The sequence below is a fragment of the Vulpes lagopus genome, chromosome 3 (genome assembly GCF_018345385.1).
Source record: "Vulpes lagopus strain Blue_001 chromosome 3, ASM1834538v1, whole genome shotgun sequence".
Taxonomy (NCBI): domain Eukaryota; kingdom Metazoa; phylum Chordata; class Mammalia; order Carnivora; family Canidae; genus Vulpes; species Vulpes lagopus.
Window position 1 is genome coordinate 147,780,333 of NC_054826.1, and position 6,000 is coordinate 147,786,332.

General features: G+C 53.2%; 1 protein-coding gene across 7 annotated transcripts in view; it reads right to left on the bottom strand.

Annotated features, from left to right (window-relative positions):
* The window catches only part of LRRC8D (leucine rich repeat containing 8 VRAC subunit D), a 113,038-nt gene extending 109,894 nt beyond the window's left edge, over positions 1 to 3,144 (bottom strand). For 2 of the 7 annotated variants that reach the window (XM_041747231.1, XM_041747224.1), the window contains exons 1-2: positions 2,356 to 2,493; positions 1,629 to 1,861 (exon numbers count right to left, since the gene is read on the bottom strand). The gene's annotated coding sequence lies outside the window, so the exon portion shown is untranslated. Of the gene's footprint in view, positions 1 to 1,628; positions 1,862 to 2,227; positions 2,494 to 2,912 lie in introns of those variants that run through there. The other 5 variants (XM_041747228.1, XM_041747225.1, XM_041747230.1 and 2 more) reach the window with 5 other exon arrangements.
* Positions 3,145 to 6,000: the final 2,856 nt, after the last annotated feature.

Consider the following 6,000-nt stretch of genomic DNA (forward strand, 5'->3'; position numbering starts at 1 on the left):
AGATCCTCATCACTTCAGGCCTGAGCAGAACAGAAGTCTCCTACCTAGATTGGCTTCCCCACCTTGAATCCCTCCTCACATGTCAAGAACCACCTCCTTCAAGGCCTATTTGGAGATGTGACTTCACTTCATAGTGACCTTTATGTTTACTGTCTAGAGCAGGGTTTCTCCAGCCTGGCACTACTGACATTTTTGCCAGGATAATCCTTTGTTGTGGGGGCTGTCCGGAGCATTGCAGGATGGATGTTCGGCAGGATCCCTGGTCTCTATCCACTACATGTCCGTAGCACCTGCCTCCCAGCTATGACCCCAAAAAAAAAAAAAAATTGTCTCCAGACATTGCCAAATGTTTGCTGGGAGGCAAAATTACCCCTTGTTGAGAGCTGCTCTTCTTGAGGCAAATGATTAACGCCGCTGACCTGTGGTTCAAGTTTTCCACTAACTAGATTCCCCCTACCTTCATCCGTCATGTTCTCTGCTCCGCCAGGCAAATCTATTTACTATCTTTGACTAGTGACAAAGCTCACTGCTTCCCCTAATACATGCCCCTTCCCTTTTTCCCAAAGCACACAACATTCTCATCTGGCTCCAAAATCCCTTTCCATTTCAGTATTCTTTGACCTTCTAGAAAAATAGAACCCTTTGCTTTTGGTGGTGTCCTCCCCTATACTGTCTTACGTGCCCTCTATTTGTACAAGAATCCTCTCCTTCCTCGTTAAGGAACCACAGCACCCACTCTGGTTCTCTGCCTGCTGTTAGCACTCAATAAATAACTGTTTGGTGTTTCTTAAAATGTCAAACATCAGCTCCAATTGCACGTGAAAAATACATGAAATCCCTTACCAACTACCACTTCAAGAACATATGTGATCATGAGTACGTAGTTTCAACAAAACTTTGACTTCATACACAGTGCCAACCTATCTACACTACTGGAATTGAACCAAGTCTAACTTCCATGTCATACAGCTACCAGGACAATTTAGCTAATGGGACCAGACACACACATCAAAATTTTGTCAAATTAATCAAAAAAGCTCAGCACAATATAAAAGGTAAGAGGAAAAGGCCACGTTTTGACCAAGTTTTTAAAAATTCTGTAAGCCTCAGCAAGGAGGAAAAGATGCAGATATGGAGCCAAAATCCATATGGTTCACCTGCTGCATCGTACACCACTCAACATGGGAATGGAAGAGACTGGGCGACCGAGTCACTGAAGGACACTCTCCTCTTCCACCTGCTAATGTTCTAATCAACAAGTACAGTCACACACCCTCAATAAAAACGAGACAAATCTAAGATAAAATGTTCAAATATATAAGTAAGCCATTCCAACTCAAGATCTGGAATTTTTTTTTTTTTTTTAGCTCCATGGATTACCTAATCATTTTATGGGAGGCTCCCTGCATAACCCACAGAGATCAAGCACTGCAGATCAACTTTGCTGGATCCCTATTTTAACTCATTTCAGGATCTTTCCTCTTGCTTTTGCATTTTCACAGGGCTTTAGTCACCTGTTGTAGAAGACAGGGGAAGAGACAACGCGATCCCTTCCTAGCTGACGGTAGGGGTTTGGTCAGTATTTGTGGACAGTAAAAAGAAACGTTGTCTCATAAGACCTCATTTACCTGGTTACGATGCAGGATTCTTCCCACAGGTCTGTAAAAAGCAGAGGTCCCAGAGGCTTTGGTGGGGAAGGTCTGAATCACTGTCATTCTTGGCACCTGGAAGTACCGGTGGTCTATGAGGTCAATGGCCCTCACCATTACCTGCAGACAGGAATTCCTTGACCAGCCAGACACCTGGCGAGGTCCAGCACAGAACACAAAATAGGTGCTCAAAAAACACCGCCAGAATGGAACTGAATTATCAAAGCTAAGGAAAGTTTCCAGAAGTCCCCTCTCCCTTTACTCCTGTCTTTTAAAATATGTCCTCATCGCTTTCTTTGCTCAACGTGAAATATTTTTCAAAGTCTGGGAAGAGGGCAGGAGGAAACCTGCAAAGCCAAGGGGGCCCTGGAGGAGCTCAGGTGGGCCCCACAGGTGGCTAGGACTCCCGAGTCTGGTCTCCATCGTTCCGCCTCCCTCTTGAGTGCTCGCTCCCTCTCACCGTCGCGTTTGCGCTTTCCTGATGCCCTACGACCCCCACCTCTTGCCACACGCCCCCCCCGACTGCGCCCCGGATGGGGCCGCAAATCCCCACGTCCTCCTCGACAGCGGGGACCTACCTCACCACCCTCGAACCTGCAGCAGCTCTTCTCCACTGCGGCTGGCTTTTTAAGAAACACCGAACAAAACAAAACAAAAACAGCCCCCCTGAGACCAAAACTCTAATTTCTTTATCCCTGAAGGATACCCCAGATTAGGGGGGACGTTAGGAGGAAGGCCTCGGCCAAGCCTCCGATAAGCAGCATCGCCCCCAACGGAGCCCCCGGCGGGAGCGGCGCGGAGCCCCGTCCCCGAGCGCCCACGCCTCCCAGCAAGCTGGAAGCGGATTATACCGGTACCCAACCCGGAGACGGCGCGGCCCGGGTGCACCTGCGGGCCGCGCTCCCCCGCCCGCGCGGGGGCGGGGCGCGGCCCTCACTCCCCGCCCCAGCGCCCGGCGCGGGAAGCGGGCGGCGGGCGGCGGGCGGCGGGCGGCGTTTCTGGAGAAGTTAAAGGGCGCAGCTCCGGGCCGCGGGCCAGGGCGCCGGGCGCCGCGCACCCCCGCCGGAGGCCTCCGCGGAGCCGACCCGGGCCCGCCCCCGCCCCCCCCCCGCCCGAGCCGCACGATGCTCGCGGGCGGGAGCCCCCCCGCAGCCTCCGCTCGGGATGGGGGCGCGCCTCGGCCGCGGGCGGCCCCCCCGCTTGGCGCCCCGACCCCGGCCCCGGCCCCGGCCCCGGCCCCGGCCCCGGGGGGCGCGCACCCACCTGGGGGCGCAGCCGGGCAGCGGGGCCGCCGAGCCGCGGCTTAGGCCGAGGCGGGGGGCGGCGGCATCACCTGCGGCGGGCGGCGGCTGCACCGGGACGCGCCGGGGGGCGCGCGGCGCCCTGGGCCCTGCTCCCGAGGCCCCGCCCGCGGCTGCCACCTCGAAGCGCGGCGGAGGAGCCGGGGCACCCCGGGCGGCGGCAGCGGCAGCGGCGGCGACGGGAGCAGCAGCACATGACTCTGTAACGGGGGGAATTAGACAAAGCGTAACATGGACTCCGGGCCCGTGCAGGCGCTGCGGCCCCGGGACCAACCGCAGCCAGCGAGCGCCGCGACTGGCTCGGCCGCAGCCAATGGGGCGGGCCCGGGCCTGCATGTGACGGCGGCCGCTCTCCCCGCCGCCCGGCCGCGCCCGCCGCGGGCCCGGCTCCCCGACGGGGCTGCGCGGCGGGGGGGGGGGGGGGGGGGGGCGGGGGGCGGGGCCCGGCAGGTGCGCGCCCAGGCGGGGCCGCGCGTTCCCGGAGCGCACCTGCCCGGCGCCCCCGGAGCTCGGCGCGCGGCCGTCGCCCTGCCCGGGTCCGTCCTTCCGACCGAAGCCCCGACACCCACGCGGAAGGAGAAATTCAGTGAAGTCGGGGTTGGGGGGACCTGCGGCGAAAGTCGTGTGAGCGCTCGGACTCGGGGCGCGCACAACTTTCTCCTGCACCAACAGCTTCCCAGCCCCGTGTGTTCCGTCCCTGCTCTGAGAGATGCAGCGGGGAGGCAGCTCGTGTTTTTTTATGTGTTTTTTTTTTTTAAGATTTTATTTATTTATTCATGAGACGCAGAGAGAGAGAGAGAGAGGCAGAGACACAGGCAGAGGGAGAAGCAGGCTCCATGCGGGGAGCCCGACGTGGGATTCGATCCCGGGTCTCCAGGATCACGTCCCGGGCTGAAAGCAGGTGCCAAACCCCTGAGCCACCCAGGGATCCCCGCAGCCCGTGTTGTAACCCGAGTCTACTCGTTGCCACAACTGTCTTGTGTCTGCAGCAGGTGGATGAAAGGTGGTCCTCTGCTAAGAGGGGTTTTCCTTTTTTTTTTTTTTTTAAGATTTTATTTATTTATTCATGAGACGCAGAGAGAGAGAGAGAGGCAGAGACACAGGCAGAGGGAGAAGCAGGCTCCATGCGGGGAGCCCGACGTGGGATTCGATCCCGGGTCTCCAGGATCACGCCCCGGGCTGAAAGCAGGTGCCAAACCCCTGAGCCACCCAGGGATCCCCGCAGCCCGTGTTGTAACCCGAGTCTACTCGTTGTTGCCACAACTGTCTTGTGTCTGCAGCAGATGGATGAAAGGTGGTCCTCTGCTAAGAGGGGTTTTCCTTTTTTTTTTTTTTTTTTTAAGATTTTATTTATTTATTCATGAGACACGGAGAGCGACAGAGACAGGCAGAGGCAGAAGCAGGCTCCACGCAGGGAGCCCGATGTGGGACTCGATCTCGGGTCTCCAGGATCACGCCCTGGGCTGCAGGCGGCGCTAAACCGCCGAGCCACCCGGGCTGCCCTGAGAGGTGTCTTCCAACCTGATAGTTGTCCCTCTTGTTTTTGTTGTAAGATCGAAATGTATTTCCCGTCTTTCTCGCGGGTGGGGAGAAGCCGGGATAAAGAAGGAAAGCCTGGAGGGACGTTTGGAATTGTTGGCTTATAGTCAAACAAATGGTTCCAGCCCCCCAATACTTCAGTATCTCCTTTTATCCAAATCCACCCTTTTCTGTGAACAACGGGGAGTCTCATCTCTATCAGGATCTCTCTGTGTCAGCGAACATTCAATCAACATTTACTCAGTGTTCAAATGTTGTCTGTTAAACGTGCTGCACAAAATGTGACAGCCGCTCAAGAAACTGTGTGCCCAGATATAGCAAGGCCTTAGAAAAGAAGGGTTTTCAAGGGTTTCAGGAAAGGCTTCAGAGAGAAGAGGATGATAGAACTGACCCCTGGCAGAGTGAGCCCTTGTTGCTCAGGTACTGGAAGTGAAGAAGAACGGCCCTGGCAGAGAGGAGGAGTATGAACACAGGTTCAGAACTCACTCAAGGAACCATTCTAGACTAGTTACAACATGACTCTAGATTTTGAGCCCTTCTGACCTCTTGCTTTTCTCACTTACCTTGCCCTGTCCCTCACATGCCAGCAGCGTCTCCTCTTCTACACACCCAGCCAAGAAGGAGGTGTGTGGGCACGGGCTGTGTGGCAAGTGATTTAATCACAGTACCAGATTTGCTCATCTGGGAGGTTAGAGCAGGTTTTAAGCTGTTAACATCTAGTGGTGTAATATTTTGATTGAAAACACCCCACTATTATAACTAATCTGGAACATTTTACTGTTTGTAAAAACACTTTGTTCCGTGTTTTGATCTTCCCTGGACTTTAAACTATGATTCTAGATCTGAGACAAATATGATTTCAAGATTGGTATGACTTGAGGGGAAAAAAGTAAAAACAGTCAGAAAATAGTCAAATGTGGAGAAACAGGTATCCACATGGACTATACATGTGAGTACAAATTGAGTAAATCCCTTTGGAAGACAGTTTGGCAATTTTGGAAACTTTGGGGAAAAAGCACAGACTTGTGTTCTTTTTAACCAGGTAATTCCACATCTAGGACTTTATACCTCAGGCTTACATATGCAAATATTAATGTATTTCTGAAGAATCTACAAATGTATAAAGACATATACAGGTACGTTCACTGCAGCATTGTTTGTAATAATGAAGACATGTAAGGTGTACAAGTCTCATCAGAATCCCAGTAGGAAGTTCTTCGAGCACTGCTAGATCTGTAGAAGGAAACTGTAAGTGGCCACTAATAAAAATAAGATAAATCTATTTGTACATAGAAGAATGTCCAAAATCTGTAAGTGAAAAAAAGCCAACTGCAGAACGATTTAGGTAGCAGGATCCCATCTTTATTTGCATCTATTTGCCTCAAAACATACAAGTTATTACACATATGCTTAGAGGAAATCTAGAAGTATCCATAACAAGCAATTAACAGTGGTTATCTCTGGATGTGGGATCACTATTGCCATTCACTTTCTGTTACAGAGTTGTGTAC